The sequence below is a fragment of the Zosterops lateralis genome (assembly GCF_965231275.1).
Source record: "Zosterops lateralis genome assembly, chromosome: W".
NCBI classification, from domain to species: Eukaryota; Metazoa; Chordata; class Aves; order Passeriformes; family Zosteropidae; genus Zosterops; species Zosterops lateralis.
In genome coordinates this window covers 6,280,368-6,296,871 of record NC_139801.1, presented here as the reverse complement: position 1 = coordinate 6,296,871, position 16,504 = coordinate 6,280,368, and the positions used below count along the sequence as shown (strand labels likewise).

The window sequence follows — 16,504 nt, the reverse complement described above, 5'->3', positions numbered from 1 at the left end:
GAAGCCAGTTTCTGTTGGTCAGATGATGCCCTTGCAGATAATTTGTGCAGGCAGAATGAATATGTTGCCCTGGTTCTATCAGTGCCATCTGGATAATGACAATTGAGCAGAATTAGTTCCTAAACTACCTCTAGTTCAGGTATTTAACAGTTCTTAATAAATAATAGTTTTTGCCAGATGGTTGGTTGTGATGCTTGGTGAAGAGTGAATCTTATTGTACTGGGCTCCTGAACTCTTTGGCCTGGGGCAGTTTGTCAAATGCTCAGAATTCCAGGATGTTGTTACATGCTGCTTGGAAATTCAGTCCCTAACTGGCAGCACAAACTGCATCTCTTAACAGCAGTGTTTCAGAATGCCACCACAGAGTTAATTTTACTGTAGTCACTTTATTTTAAATACAAAAAATTCACTTCTTAGAGACTGATATAGATCAGGAAATGACAGCAGATAAAGTTCTTTGGCTATGGATATAGGACAAACCATAATGCCTCTGTTCAGTCAGTATATTTAGTAAGTGTGCTTTCCAAGTAGTACATTATCTCAAGGTGTCCTGTCCTGCTGTGTTCTCATAGCTCCCAACAAGCAGAGTGCAGCTGTTCTCTGTCACATCTGAGGGAGGCTCGGGCTGCTCAGGGCAGCGCACTCAGTGTTTCATCAGCCTTTGGGGGGGATAAACTGATGCTTTCACTCACCCCAACACTGACCCCTTAACCGTGAAAGGACAGCATTTCCCTGCATTTTGCTGCAGCATTATAGCTGTGACCACTCTGGAACAGGAAAGAACAGGTCTGAAAGCTTTGGGCACTTCTGTGCCTGATCAGGAGGCACTGCCAACCTATGAACCATGACAGGAGAGAAGAGCTCCTCTCACTCATCCCTGTCCAAGAGACTGGGTGAGGATTCCTGGGGCAGAGAAGTACTGGAGTCAGGGAGAAATGCATTAATCTTCCCACTTTAGAAAGGAACAGCTGGAAGGGTTCAAGGGCAAACTATTTTCTGTGGCCCTTGCTCAACACCTTGGGTGTGCTGAACAAGCTGTGTAAAATGCTGCAGTTAAAATGCTTCTGGGGCTGGAGATCCTAGAGAGCATTTTGAGAGCTGCCATTTTCACTTTCAACTGTTATTGCAGGCAGAATCCAAAATTTTTGCTGTTTATTATTTTAACAAGAATAGTGCTAATAAACTACCTCCTTTTTAGCTTTTACCTGAGAAATGCACATAAAACTATGCTAAAAAATTTAAAGCCAGGAAAGATGCATTCCACAGGGATCACTCATAAAAGACCTTATGAAAATAGCATTTGGATACCAGAGGGTTTTTTTCAATCAAAAGTGGAATCTTTTGCTGGTTCTCTCACGAGGGGAAAACTTTTAATTTTTGCTAATAATTACTTACATCAGAAGATGAAAAGTGTGGATCCACACTCCATTGTATCTCATTGGTTTCCTAACTATGAACAAAAATAAATTAACAATAATCTCCATGTGCCTGTTTTTCCTAGCAGAAAAAAAATGCTGGCTTGATGCTTTAAAAAGGAAAAAGCCTCTAATTGACTTAATCTAAGTGCCTGGTGTGGGCAGGGACTACTTCCCACTGCCGAGTGTAAAGATGATTTGGCCCAGGAAGCGGTCACTGTTCAAGTTGTTGATAATTCCTTTCCCATTCAGGCAGCACTGAATGGGGACCAAATAATTCTTCTGCACATCTGTAAAGTGCATAGCCACCAGTGGGGAGGTGTAGTTGACCTGGAAAGAAGGGAGATTTAAGTGTAATTTTTGAGGGAGCAGAAAAGCAGGCAGGGCTTTTATGTTCAATAAAATAATTTGTAAATGGTTCATGGTTCCAGGCATTTGAGAGTGTCTGCCTGATGTCCATCAGGGTCCCTCAGCATGCTGAGCCTTTCTGTTGTCTGTGCCTTAGCAAGATGGGATCACTACACATTGCCTCTTGAGGTCATTGCCAAGGACAACACCAGACCATGGGGTTCTCAAATGCTTTCTGCTGTCCTAAAAACCACACACACTCACATACACCCACTCACACACACTCTTATACACTTACACACACACAGTTACACACACTTCCACACACAGTTTGTCAGACACAGAAACAGAGCGCTGTAATTCCAGTGCCTGTGGCCTTCGTCCTGCCCGCATCTGCCCAAAATAGCCTCAAAGCACATCTGGACCCTGTGCAGCAGCTCCTGCCCTCCCATTCCCAAGGAAGCATAACAGAGATGCCAGACCCTTACTCACATGGGTGAACTTGCTGTAGTAGGGATCATACATGAGGTCAAACATCTCGTTCCCAGGGTAGAAGTCCACCAACCTGAGGTGACTCTCATTGCCTTTCTGTGATCAGGAAAAAAACAGAGGCACACACACACACATAGGACATGGAACACAAAATACATCTCTCTTTAGAGCTTGTCTCAGAGCAAATGTCCCTTGCCAGCACCTGGCTGAGCACAGCTGTGCTGTGTTTGCTGTGAACCCAATCATTGCCCTGCTTCTAGCCAAGGAAGAGTGGAGCTATGGAGGCACGGACAGGGTTACAGTTTGCTGTCTGTTGATTCCCTGCTGCACCTTTGCTCTCTAAGGGTGTGATCCAGCAGCTGCCTGGGCAGTGGGAGCCCTTCCTTCATCCCATTGCTGTTGGCTTGCAGGGTGCCCCCAGGACTGAGGATGATGCAGAGCAGCTGGAGATGGATATGAGCAGTTCCTACATCTTCCCGCTGAGCTCCAGGCTGAGTATGGTAGTGCCCATGAGGCTGCAGGAGTAACATGGGAAGCAGGAGACTGGTGACCTCTTTCACTCTCAGCAGACTGGCCTCCAATTGTGCCCAGAGACATGGGCAGCACTGGGTCTTGTGAGTGTTTGGGGCTAAAATGAGGACAAATTGTGCTGAAGTCCATTAGGAGGAGACATTTGGCCTTATACCCACTACGCTGCTGAGCATGGAGGAAAGCAGTACCTGCACTTTGCAGTCCACACTCACAGGGACTCTGGCACCAGAGCAGTAGCCTATGATCTGCAAAAGCAAAAAACATCCATGCTTGTATGAAATGCAGTGCCAAGCATGTGCTACCTCCATTTTCCAGGGCTTAAACCTTTCTGGGTGCCAGACACATTGCTCAAGACAGGAGCTGTGTGTCCCTGCAGCAGGGTCTGCCACCCCACACAGTGCAACCTGCCCATGGCTATGGTTTCTTCTGAGCTGATCTCTGGCCATCCCTGCTCTTCAGATAACCATATAAACGAGTTATTCCTGTGGGTCCAGATCCCAGACAGAGACATGTTCTTGGCTGGAAGAAGAAGCAGACTTACACTTGGTGACCAGGAAGGTTTTATTCAAGCCAAAGCCCAGGTGCAAGTGACCTGTTCTAGGGCTCACCTGCCCTTAAGTACAGGGGGCGTTACCTTTAGGAATGAAGGGGAGTGACTTAGGAACATGGGGCATTGGCATGGCCATTTTGGGGCAAAAGGGTAGTGGGGAACCTGAAGCCTGGCTGAGTCACCAGCTTTTGCCAGAGCACTCAAGCACTAGGGTGTGCCAATGGGTCTTATCAGGGAAGGATTACAAAGAACTGGGAGAGGCCTATTGTAAGGGAAACTACAGGGATTTGGGAAAGGGGGGTTGGTAGGGATAAACTATTACAGAAACTTAATAACAAAAACCATACAGAACTTTAGAAAACCCAAAATGCACCGCAACACATAGCTGAGTGCCAGATTGCTGCATGAGAGCAGGAGCAAAGCAGAGAACACAGAGAGTCCAGACCCCCTGGAGTAACACAGCCTCTTCCCCACACAGTTCACATCCCCCCTATGCTTATTTTCCCAGCAGTGAGCATTGAACCACCGTGTTATTAGACTTCAATTAAATTAAATTCTAAGAAAACTCCCATTGTAAAGCATCTGGGATCTGGGCTGTTCCACTAAAGCTCAGTTCCTCATGAAGAAGGGCCTGGCAGAAGACCCTCCAAGCACTAAGGCCTCAGAAAATCAAATGGAGCAAGTTTTATAGTGGGGTTTTTTTATGTTTTCTAGCAGATATGGCCAGCAGGTTTGGGGATTCTAGTTCCCTTTTTCCCTGGGCCTGAGAAGTAAAGGAGTTTCAGTCCCTGTGTAGTCTTCATCACACTGGGATGCCTCAAAGGAAGGAATTAAAACAAGCATCTTTCTCTGTACCCGGTTCATCTTCAGCAGGATGCAGGGCTGGCCTTTCAAGTAGCCAAATGTTGGGTCCTCGATGTGCTGCCCGATCCCCAGAGAAAACACAAACCAACAGAGTGTCAGTTTATGCGGTGCTTTATTTGGGGCCCCGAGGACCCTGAGGACTAGCGTCTCAAAGTCAGGGTCCCAAGTTGGTTACAAAAGATGCTCATCTTTTATACCTTTGTTACAAGTCTTACTTCATCAGCCTACGTGCAATTTCCTACGTATTTTACTTTAAACATTCACATTCATCTTACAGGTAACCTTTCTAAAGGCTATAAATTTTGCACGCTTGCTCTAGCTAAAATAAAGGTTAATTCTCTAAGCTTAACTCCCACCATAGAAACATTTTATTGGTAACCATGTAATCATATTTCACAAGTAATTTGTATACCTATGTACTATATGCTCTACTAAGTCCTTTAAACGTTGTTCCTTGCATCAGCAGATTCTCAGGCCTCATTTCTCAGGTTTCATTCTCACGGGCCTACACAGGGACCAACTCCTTAGCCTAACTACTGCTAACAGAGGCCTTATGGCAACAGATGCCAGAGCAGTTCTGCAGCAGCGAGCGCTTGAACTGGCAGGCCTTCTTCTCCTCACTGTCATTTCCCCCTTGGATGAAGTACTGTCCTGGGACACACTCAATATTCTTTTCCTCCTGAACTTTGTCATCATAAGCTGGTGGAGACCAAGAGACTTGTTAAAATTACCTGAGACCTGCACAGACCCAAACTCTCAGAGGACATTCATATGTCAAGGGCGTTAGGAAGTCACCTGGAAAGGCAAAGCTCCCTCCCACCAAAGCTCCCATGACCTTGTGAACCTCCCTTTCCAGATGTGGCTCGTGAGGTGCCCAGGAAGAGACCCCTGCACCACATGCATGTATCCATGGATAAAAACAACCACATCATGACTCCCAGGGTGACAAAGAGCTCACCTGCTAGGAAGTGGTGCATGCTGTCCATGTAGGACTGCCATGTGTTGGGCTGGGAGACACTGAAGGCAATGGTGAACCCATTCAAGTATGGTCTGATCATCACTCCTGAAGAAGGAGACAAACCCTGATAAAGCAAATGTAGGTGGACCAGCCATGGGCTTGGGCTGTGTGTTGCAGGGGCTGGTGCATTGCGACTGGACTTGGGCCAGGCACAGGCATGAGAGGTAGCACCAGCTCCCAAGTCAATTCTCTCCTCCACCTACTGATCCTTCACCTTCATTTCACCCCTGGAGAACACCATACACATCAAAACATCCAAGGAAACATGGGAGATATGGAGACCCTCAGTAGTGTTGTGGGTGAGTGATGGGCTTGGGTTGCACAGAATGGCTGCAGGTCCCCCATGTTCACAGCTGTGTGGGCAGTTCCAGACAAGGAGCAGAGCAAGGGGCCCTTCTGTTCCCCACCAACACAAAATCACAGGGAAAATGCTGTGTCTGACATAGGAAAGGATTTTTTGAATGTTCTCTTGCCAGAACTCCCCCAAATAATAATACATAAAAGCTACTCTTGACTTGCATTTTATTTTGAAGGCATGAGGTATAAAGGACCAGCAGCTGAAATGCATTATCATCACCTATGAAATAACTTGGCTGTAAGTTAGTGCCCTGAGGTGAAAACACCCTGTGTTAGGGAAGGCTGGGTGACTGTAGGAGTGCACAGCTCCAGGAGGGCTTTGCCTGAGGTCCTAACCATGCCATTTTGGTAGGACACTGATGGGCAGAGGTGCCCAAGGCCAAGCTGGCTGGGTTACGTACCTGGCAGAGACACATAGTCCTGGAACCTGGGCGTGTAGGGGCTCGGTGTGAGTAGCATCACATACAGGCAAAAGGCAAACATTCCCGCCAGGCATGTGTAGAAAATTAACTAAAACAGTAAGATCAAGACTGCAAAAGAGACAGGCATGTCGCTGTTAAGGCAACCAGAGCACATCCTGTGGGATGTGTCCCACAGGGATGCACAGATGGGCTCAGCATGGCGTCTGCAGCTCTGAGCCTGTGGTGGAGGTGAGAGCTTGCACCCCTAGCCCTGCACACAGACTGGTGTTTCTGGGTGCAGGACTGTCAGCTGCTCCAGGGCCAGGGTAGCTGCTGTTTGGTTCTGTATCCCTTTTGCTGCATGGCCCTTCCCAGAGCTGGGTCAGGACCAGGTGTGTGTGTCCACCTGCCTCAGCTCTCTCTGACAGATGGACCCAACATTCCCTCTTGCCCTTCCCACCCCCTCCTGGGATGGTAACATGCAAAGGTACCCAGTGGCTCCAGCCAAACTCCTGATGGCGCTGTGGGGAGATGCTCCTGCCCTGATTCCTGTCCCCTGCATGGGAAGGACCCTGGTGCTGGGACTGAGCAAGCAGCATCACTCAGGGCTGCAGCACCACTGACTGTTTCATAGCCCAGACATTCAGGGAATGGGTTTGTCTTTCCTCTGGACCAGGCTGATGGCTGAGGATGTCTCAAGAGGCCACAGCCTATGAATAAAACCCAGCAGCTCAGAAAGCAAAGCGAAGCCCTAACCCAAATATTTCCCAGGAGAAACGTTCCGGCGGCTTGGAGGGAGCCCTGGGAACACAGATGTACGCTCCTGCTGTGCTTCTGCTAGGGCCACCGTGCTGGGAACCACTGTGGGGGCTATGTCCTGCTGAGGGCTAAGCCAGGGCAGATGATACCATCACTGCTTCTGGTCGCACAGAAGGGACAGTGTCCAGCCCTGCCAGAGTGATGCTGGATGGTGCCTCTGCCCCAGCCTGGCAGAGCTAGAGCTGCTGCTGGAGCACTAAATTGATGCTTGTTGGGACTTCTTCCCACTACTGCTCCCATTTTTATGTTTCCTGCAGTGCAGCAGGCAGTGTTGTCACCAGCACAGTGTGCACCAGAGTGTCTTGTGCTCATTAGCTGCCACTCAGGCGCAGGAAGGGGTTTTGCCCTCCAGCATCAGCTGGCGGGGGTGCAGGGGCGTGGCATGGCTATAAGGGTACGGCAGTTTGCGAGGCAGTTCGTGCAGGCAGGGCTGAAGATTTTTTCTTTTAGTTTGCAGTTTTGTTGGTTACTTTTTGGGTTTTTTTTCTTAGTGATGGTTTGTACACGATCCAAAACTGCAGTTAGTGAAAGTGTATGTAGCCAGGTAGAATCCTCCAAGAAGGATGTGTCTGTACAGACTGTTATAAATATATTATATGATTGGCTTTTTGCAAATATTGAAATAAATACTATATGTGTTATATTAGAAAGTCATGTTGTATATAGTATGCTTAAACTATCTGTTTGGCCGGGATAACATCCAGTGAACATGTAAAGAAGACTCTGCTATTGATATACCAACTATCAGCATCTACCATCTTCAGAAAGTATGGACCAAGGCCCAAACTGGAGGTGATAATGAAGACACAGCCACGAAACACGCATGCTCTAAAAAGGCAGACCCAAGGAGGGACCATGCTAAACAGTTCCTGGAATATGGAAACTAGTTTGTGGAAAAGTTTGAATATTCAACAAGACTGATGCAATAGAAAGGGTATTTAAAGAAAGCCTCTGAAATAGCAGGTTGTGGACTTGGCTGAATGCCAAGTCACCCAGCCGGCCATACTTCCTTTTGCTTAATTTGTTTCCTAATTGTCTTATTTTTTTTATTATTAAACCTATTTCTTAAAATTTACCAAGAAAGTGAACTCTGTTTTCACAAGACCCATTCCTGTGAGGAGTGTTTAAGCTTATCAGTGGCATCAGGGGGAGTTGCAGAAGTCTGCATGCGGTGTGAACAAGTGAATGATCCCTTTTTGTTGGTGGCTGAGCTTAGGGAGGAAGTTGATAGACTAAGGAGTATTAGGGAAAGTGAAAGGGAAATAGATTGATGGAGCTCTGCCCTTCTGTCCTGATGAGGCCCACCAAGAGTCAGAGGACTCCCATGCCTCCCACTGTCAGGTAATAAGAGGACACCTAGTGGATGAAGGGGAGTGGGAATGTGTAGTGGTGTGGAATTAAGTTTTTTAATTTGCTATAATTTTTATTAAGGTTTTGTAAGGTTTCATTCCTGCACCCCCACACCCCTTAAGTACAGTCGTTAAGTAACACAATAAGCCTGGCCTTTCCTATTGTATGAAGCATGGCCTTCCCTATTATGTCTCTGATAGCCCTGGCCTAGGTTATTGTCTAACTCTGTATCTTATCTGTGGACACTCCCAAGCATCTTAATAGCTCTGCCAGGCCAGTTGGCCAGAGAGGCTTCAGGTAACATCCCACCCCCTTTAAACCTTAAATGGTAATGTCACATCCTCTCCTCTGGGTCACTCCCCTTCATTTGTATGCTGTAACACCCCTATTCATAAGAGCGGGACAGACGGAAAATAGCTCTCTTGGATCTCTCACTCTCGGGACACACACTCAAGCCTCAACAACTTGGGCTTCTGCCCTGAATAAACACCTTCTCTACTACCGATTGCGAGTTCCCTCCTTCTCTGATTTATGCACGCTTCTGCCGGGGTCTGGACCTGCCTAAAGTTCACGATATCACAACGAGCCCAGAAAGCCTGAAGGCAGTCTGGGAACAGTGATAGGAATGGATTCCTACTTGGGGTAAGTAATGGAAATTTCCCTCAACCCCCATCACTTACCCAGGTGCCACTTCAGAATAGGTATGAGGCCCTGGATCTAGAGGGTCAGTTAGATGATGTAGAAGAAATTGATCTGCCCACTGAGCCTCCCAGTTATGTCTCATCAGTCAGACAGATTACTACTTCTAACATTAAAAAGAAAAGAAGAGTAGTTGTCATGGGTGACTTCCTTCTGAGGGGAACAGAGGGCCCCATATGTCGACCAGACTCAACTCACAGGGAGGTCTGCTGCCTCCCTGGGGCTCAGATACGGGACATTACTGAGAGACTTCCTGGGCTGATTCAGCCCTCTGATTACTACCCACTGCTGATACTCCAGGCTGGAAGTGATGAGATTGAAAAGAGAAGTGCTAAGGCAATAAAAAGGGACTTTAGGGCATTGGGTCGAGTGGTTGATAGGGCAGGAGTACAGGTAGTGTTCTGTTCAATCTCTTTCATGGCGGAAAAGTATGATGAAAGGAATTGGAGAACTCACACTATCAACAAGAGGCTCAAGGGTTGGTGTCATCAGCAGAATTTTGGGTTCTTTGATTATGGGGCAACTTTTTCAGTGCCTGGCCTGTTGGAACCAGATGGATTTCATTTCTCTGAAAAGGGTAGTAGGTTTTTAGCTTACGAACTGGCAGAACCTATCAAGAGGGCTTTAAACTAGGTTTGAAGGGGGAAGGGGATGGACTATCTGGGGGCAGGCCCAAGGGTGATAAACCTAAGTTAGGGGTGAAGTCATTAACCCAACTGAGGTGCATGTATACTAATGCACACAGCATGAGTAATAAGCAGGAAGAGCTTGAAGCCTTTGTGCAACAGCAGAACTATGACGTAGTCACTATCACAGACGTGATGGGACGATACACATAGCTGGAGTGCTGCACTGGATGGCTACAAGCTCTTCAGAAGAGACAGGAAAGGGAGAAGGGGTGGAGGGGTGGCCCTTTACATTAAGAAGGCTTTTGATGCCATAGATATTATAACTAGTGATGATGAAGTTGACTGCTTATGGGTAAGAATTAAGGGGAAGGCTAACAAGGCTGACATCCTATTGGGAGTCTGTTATCGTCCACCCAATCAGGAAGAAGAGGTGGCCAACTGTAGGAGCATCCGTGGATGGCAGGGACAAGGAACTCTGCTGACCTGAGATATTCTAGAATATGTGGTTTTATTGCAAGGGTTGTGGGTAAAAAGGGCCTTGCCTTCAGCCACCAGCCTTGGCTGAAAGGAAGTCCCAAAGAGAGAGGGAGAAAGAGCAAGAGGGTAAGAGCTAAGAAGAGGGGAGCGAGTGTCGCCACTGATTTTCTTGCTTTCAAGTGTTTGAATCTTTGCAGCCTGATTCTCACGCTGCTTCATGTAAACTATATGTATTTTTAGAAATTATCTATGTGTTTTGCATAGTTGTTCTCTGAGAGGAGAACTTGACTGATGGTCAGAGTGACCAATGGAGTCATGAGGTTGTAACCTCCTTGGGCCAATCCTGGCCTTCTGTAAAAAGTGTATATAAGTGATGGAGTCAGAAAAATAAAGAAGCTTTCCATGTCCTGCCCTGCTGCTTGCCTGCTGTCCTCTGTGAGGGTCCACACCCACGTCGCAACGTGTGACCTCTCTAAGTGAGGGGTGACAAGCAAGAGAGCAAGGTGGCAGGGGTCAGAGTGCAGGGGGAAGAGAAAAGAGGTAAGAGAGCAGGGATAAGAGAGCTAGAGAGCTAAGAGAGTAGGGGGAAAAGAGAGCAAGGTCTTCGTTACAATACATTATATCTCTTTTTGTGATGAATATTCTAATTTACAGTGACCAACCAATACAAGACACAAAATCCTATAGAATCTACATACAGCCTATAAGAACTACTACATTACCATACTGTGTTATATTTTAAACTCTAAAAACTACTCTTTAGACTTTTCTGTTTTGCTACATTGACCTTTGGATCCCTTAACCAGCAGAAAGGTATTGTTCAATCAAAAGGGATTCTTCTTCAGCTGGCTAGGCTATTGTCTTCAGGTTATATAGTAACTAAGACTCGGTATCCTACAACTCAAAGTAAGCTTCCATTTCTATTTTGATTATAGGTTTCATATTTTCAGAATCTTTTGCTAAGCAATTATATTTATAAGGTTTCCCTGATTCATCTTCTCCAACAGACAACTCTATTCTATAAGCAGCTGGAGAATGTTTCAGGAACACCAGCCCTTGTTCCTGTAGGTGACTTTAACCTACCAGACATCTGCTGGGAACTTAATATAGCAGAAAGGAGGCAGTCCAGGAAGTTCTTAGAATGTATTGAGGACAACTTCTTGTTGCAGCTGGTGAATGAGCCCACCAGGGGTAGGGCTACATTAGACCTGTTATTTACAAACAGAGATGGGCTGGTAGGAGATATGGTAGTTGGAGGCCACTTGGGGCATAGTGATAATGAAATTGTAGAGTTCTCAATATTTGGTAAAGTTAGGAGGAGTATCAATAAGACTTTTATATTGGACTTTCGAAGGGCAGACTCTGATGTATTCAGGAGGCTTGTCCAGAGAGTTCCTTGGGAAGTACCTTTTAAAAACAAAGGAGTTCAGGAAAGATGGGCGTGCTTCAAAACAGAGATCTTGAGGGCACAGGAACAAGCTGTCCCTGTGTGCCAAAAGATGAGTCGACGAGGCAAACGTCCAGCCTGGATGGGTAATGAGATTTTGAAAGAACTTAGGAATAAAAAAAGGATGTATCATCTCTGGAAGGAGGGTCAGGTTTCTCAGGAAGCATTTAGGGGAGTTACTAGGGCATGTAGGAAGAAAATTAGGGAGGCCAAAGCTCAATTTTAACTTAATTTGGCAACTTCTGTAAAGGATAATAAAAAATCTTTTTACAAATTTGTTAATGGTAAAAGGAAGGATGAGACCAACCTTTGTTATCTATTGGATGCAGGAGGGAACTTAGTAACTGCAGATGAGGAGAAGGCAGAAGTGTTTCAGTCTTTAGTGGGAAGATGGCTTGTCCTCAGGATAATTGTCATACTGGGTTGGTGGACAGTGTCAGAGAACAGAGTGGTCCTCCTGTTATCCAGGAGGAGGCAGTCAGAGAAATGTTGAGCTGCTTGAATGTCTACAAATCTATGGGCCCAGATGGGATCCAGCCCAGGGTGATGAGGGAGATGGCGGATGAGCTTGCGAAGCCACTCTCCATCATTTACCAACAGTCCTGACTCACTGGTAAGGTTCCGGATGATTGGAAACTGGCCAATGTGACTCTCATTCATAAAAAGGGTAGAAAGGAGGATCCTGGCAATTATAGGCCAGTTAGCCTGACCTCAGTACCAAGTAAGATAATGGAGCAGTTTATATTGAGAGCTATTCTGCAGCACTTACAAGATGGCCAGGGTATTAGACCCAGCCAGCATGGGTTTAGGAAGGATAAGTCATGTTTGACCTGCCTGGTCTCCTTTTATGACCAAGTGACCCTCCTGGTGGATGCAGGAAGGGCTGTGGATGTTGTCTGTTTGGACTTCAGCAAGGCCTTTGACACTGTCTCCCACAGCATACTCCTGGAAAAGCTGGCAGCTCTTTGCTGGGTTAAGAAGTGGCTGAATGGCCAGGCCCAGAGAGTGGTGGTGAATGGTGCTATATCCAGCTGGTGGCCAGTCACTAGTGGTGTACCTCAGGGGTCTGTATTTGGGCCAGTTTTGTTCGATATTTTTATTGATGACATGGATGAGGGTATTGAATCTTTCATTAGTAAATTTGCAGATGACACTAAGCTGGAAGTGTGTGTTGATCTGTTGGAAGGTAGGAGGGCTCTGCAGAGAGACCTGAAATGATTGGATGGATGGGCGGAATCCAATAGGATGAAGTTTAATAAGTCCAAGCACTGAGTCCTGCATTTTGGCCACAATAACCCCCTGCAACATTATAGGCTAGGGATGGTGTGGCTGGACAGTGCCCAGGCAGAAAGGGACCTGGCGGTTCTGGTCGATAACCGACTGAACATGAGCCAGCAGTGTGCCCTGGTGGCCAAGGCCAACAGCATCCTGGCCAATATTAGGAATAGTGTGTCCAGCAGGAGCAGGGAGGTCATTCTTCCCTTGTACTCGGCACTCAAGGCTGCACCTTGAGTACTGTGTCCAGTTCTGGGCCCCTCAGTTTAGGAAGGACGTTGAGATGCTTGATCACGTCCAGAGGAGGGCAACAAGGTTGGTGAGGGGCTTGGAACACAAGCCCTATGAGGAATGACTGAGGGAGCTGGGGTTGTTTAGCTTGGAGGAAAGGAGACTCAGAGGTGACCTTTTCACTCTCGACAACTTCCTGAAAGGTGGTTTTAGTCAGGTGGGGTGTGGTAATACAATCCCTACACCTCTAGCAGGTGCTTCCAAATAGGGAAAGAGTCTCACTTTACCTTTTGACATGTTAAGAAGTTTAGCTGGAAAGTTCTGTGTATTTCCCCTTGTAATTGGCTCAGAACCAGCCCAGAAGTGAGGACTGGACTCTGAGAATGTAACTCAAAGACTGTTGTTACTCTCATTGGGCCAAGGACCAAAAAGCCCTCCTAAGCTATTAAGTACTAAAAAGAGAGAACAAAGGAACTCCACACTTTTCGAGGTGCTGTAGCAAGCAAGGAGTTTGTGCTGTGCTTGGCTTTGTTGTTTTGGGTTTTGTATTATTTTCCTTCATTATTAAAACCTTTTTGATTTTTCAAGGCACTCTCAATCAGCCATCTCGCTCATTATTATAGCCACGTTTCTGCTAGGCTGGACCCTCAGAAGTGTGGGTATAACACATAGTGGGGGTTGGTCTCTTTCTTCAGGCAGCAACTGAGAATGAGAGGACATGGTCTCAAGCTGCATCAATGGAAATATAGGCTGGATATCAGGAAAAAGTTTTTTACAGAAAGGGTAATAAAGTATTGGAATGGTCTACCTGGGGAGGTGGTGGATTCACCATCTCTGGATGTGTTTAAGAAAAGACTGGATGTGGCACTTGGTGCCATGGTTTAGTTGAGGTTAGGGTTGGGTTGGACTTGATGATCCTGGAGTTCTCTTGCAACCTAATGATTCTGATTCTGATTCGGCAGAGAGGGGGTGCAGCCTTTCCCAGGGGCTGGGGCCTCCAGTGATGACCTTGTGGCCAGTTGTCTCCCTGCATTTGGTGAGTGCAAGTCCCCTGAGGCCCCCATCCCAGGGGACACCTTTAGAGACAGTACAGGGGAGCAGCCCTAGGCTGGGCAAATTCCCTCCTCCCCACATGAGATGAGAGTGAGAAAATTCAGCTCCACTCACCTCCAAATGCTCTCACTTTAAAATAAATTTTGATTTTCATAGTAGCTTCTCCTGCCCCCATGTAGAGACATGTGAGCACATGTGTGTGCACCAAGGGCGCATATGTTCATGGGCAGCAGGGTCATAGAGCAGAGCACAATGATCCCACGTGACAGGAGGATGCTGCACCCACCCCAGTGCTGCTAGCACTGCCAGCAGTAGCCTGCCAGGGTCACGTCCACACCAAACTGAGCAAATCCTCTCACAAGGATCTTCTCAGGACCTGGAAGACCCTCAAGAAAACCAAATCTACATCACTAAGGACTGTTACCCTACTGCTCCCACACTTCAGTCCATGCCTTCCCATCCAGCAAAGAAGCAGAAAAACTGGTCTGCCTCTGTGGCCAGCAAAGGGCACAGGAGTGCAAACATGAATGTCAGGGTCTGTCCCAGACTCATACTTGCAGATTGTCAGACTCCTCTGGTGCTGGTGAGCAGCTTCCTCTGTTTCTCCCAGCTGTCACCACAGGCTTTGCAGGAGACCCAGAGCTCTTGGCAGGGGCATGGGAGGGCTATGGGGCTTGTGCATTGCCAGTGGCAGCCAAGGGCTGCAAACACCAAGCACCAGCCCCTGGTAGTTCACAGCCTTATGCTGATGGATGTGCAGGTGGCTCTGGGTCAGGCTGGAATTTTCACTCTGCCAAGGGGGCTGTGTGCTGGCAGAACAGAGCTGCAAAGGTGGGTGGCACCGCATGTGCTTGTGGCACCTTGGGTTTGGACCAAATCTGCAGCAGTGCTCACCTCACAGGCTGCTCTTAACCACCCAGGGCACCTCCAGACTTAGCAATAATTTTTGAAGGCCACATGGATGTGCATAAAGTAGACAGGGCACTCAGAACCATCAGAGCTGGCACATCCCAGTCCACCGGCTCTGACAGCACTATGGGTCCTGCTGTGGGCACCCTGTCACTACCTGGGAAGCTGTGGGGTGACAGTGCTGACCAGCCTTTCCCTTCCCTTCCCTTCCCTTCCCTTCCCTTCCCTTCCCTTCCCTTCCCTTCCCTTCCCTTCCCTTCCCTTCCCTTCCCTTCCCTTCCCTTCCCTTCCCTTCCCTTCCCTTCCCTTCCCTTCCCTTTTTTGAGCCAAGGCTCATTCAGGCAGGGAGGGCTGCTCTGCCCCATGGTGTACACCCTCCACAAAACACCTGCCCCACAGCCTGGGCACTCTTCCCCCACCAACCTGATGATGCCAATGCCACTGTCCCAGGGGTCCCTGACTTAAACAGGCAGGGGCAGGAGTGCTGGTGGCAGCAGGGGTGCACAGCTGCAGCAGACCTGCAGCTCCCATGCTTGCTCAGGCTCTAAACTTCTTTCTGGGACATGGTCTGGGCAGCCTGAAATCTTTGCTTTCACATTCTCCGTCAACATTAACCTCCAGACCAAGGGTAACTTTTACATGGTTTTCTGCTTGTCCTCCTGACTAGTTATTTACTGCACTAGTTAGAAACATTAACACTAAAGAAATGGGCAGAGGTGGTCAGTCCAAGCTATCAAGGACATTCTAGGCAAGTGAATCCATTGTGAAGCAGAAAAGGCCCCGAAAGTGGGGCTTGAGCAAGGACCTACCCCAGCTCTTGGCTGTTCTCCCCAAGCATGTTCTCTCCTCCGGGTTCCACAAGAATATCTTCATCTCCCCAGCCAGGTCTGCCCAGGTTTTGTTCCCCATGTCTGCATTAGGCTCATTCTTCTCTCTGTCAGGATCCTGGACCTTCTCATCATGCTTATTTTCCTGGAAGAGTTGCAGAACACAACCCCCACAGGCAAGCTGAATGTCTCATTGGCCAAAAATAAATGCAAAAGCACTTAATATCTGGAAATGTTTCAAATTTCCATTTTCCCATCATCACTCGAGTTAAAGAGAGGCAGTTTTGGCTGTTCCAACTTAGAACCCAGCATCCATTTTCCCATTACATGTACATCACTGCTGTCACACTGGATGCTGTCTCCTTGTGCTGGCATTTACAGAAACTCATCTTTTTCCACCTGCATGAACATGACCAAAGAAAAACTGTAATCTTGGAATGCTGGGACTGTTCCCACACTTCTGCAACATCTCTGAGTTCAAGTGCACATTCTCTGTGCTGCCACAGATGATAGCAGGCAGCAGTATTTAAGAGCTCAACCAGTTTGTTTTTCTTGGCATGTGAGCAAGTGTTCAGTCTTTGAAGAAATTCCTGTGTTGTTACTTTTTTAATTACACTGAGTTCCAGGGAAAAGCATCTCCCCAGGTTGCAAGAGTTTGTTTTTTGCCTAAGAGGTGAAAACTTGTTTGTCCAGAATTCAGGAACACAAATCTCTCTGTACCTGTGCCTGGGCAAGAGTCACTTGAGACATGGAAGCCATCCTTCATTCCCCTTGAATCCGGGCAGGTCTCCAAAAGCAGGCTGGTGGGAGAA

At 47.3% G+C, this 16,504-nt stretch overlaps 1 pseudogene across 1 annotated transcript; it reads right to left on the bottom strand.

Moving 5' to 3' along the window:
* Positions 1–1,583: 1,583 nt before the first annotated feature.
* LOC310922187 (protein ATP1B4-like) lies at positions 1,584–15,831 on the bottom strand (annotated as a pseudogene). The gene is made up of 8 exons: positions 15,675–15,831; positions 5,977–6,105; positions 5,159–5,263; positions 4,766–4,899; positions 4,192–4,254; positions 2,975–3,031; positions 2,256–2,351; positions 1,584–1,745 (listed from the first exon to the last, which is right to left on the bottom strand). The product of its transcript is annotated as a protein ATP1B4-like (transcript).
* Positions 15,832–16,504: the final 673 nt, after the last annotated feature.